Consider the following 659-nt stretch of genomic DNA (forward strand, 5'->3'; position numbering starts at 1 on the left):
AATGCAAGCAATCTAGCACATGGATAGACTCTTGAATGCTTTTAGAGAAAAGCAATGAAACACTTATAAATGTCAACCCATTAGAAATTCAACAGACTTCTCAACACAAACCTTACAGACCAGGAGAACTTGGAGTATACAAGGTCCTGAGCTCCAAAGATAACAATTTTCAATTTATACTTATATATCTTATAAAACTTTCTTCAAAATTGATGGAGAAATAAAGTGTTTCCATCACAAAAAGCATTCCAAGGAATTCATGACCATCAACTACAAAATATTCTCAAGGATATCCTCGAAAGAAAAAAATGAATCCAACAATGCTATAAAACCAAGTAAGGTGGTTTTATGACAGGCAGGGTGAGCAGAAAGTAGGTCAGAAAGAGGAATGAGCTACAGGAAAATAGTGCAATGACAAAAAGAAGTCAGCACCTCTTAGTAATACTCGTAATACACTTAATCCCAAAATAATAAATACACAAATTTAAAACTAAAGGATAGAAAACAATATTCCATACAACAGGAACATGAAAAAAAGCAAGAGAAGATCTCCTCACTTCAAACAAAGCGAATTTCAAGCCAAAACTGACTACAAGAGCAAAGAAGGTCATTACACATTTGTTAAGGTAACAACTCGATAAAAAGAGATAGTAATTATA

Source organism: Octodon degus, unplaced genomic scaffold (genome assembly GCF_000260255.1).
Source record: "Octodon degus isolate 3935 unplaced genomic scaffold, OctDeg1.0 scaffold00030, whole genome shotgun sequence".
Taxonomy (NCBI): Eukaryota; Metazoa; Chordata; class Mammalia; order Rodentia; family Octodontidae; genus Octodon; species Octodon degus.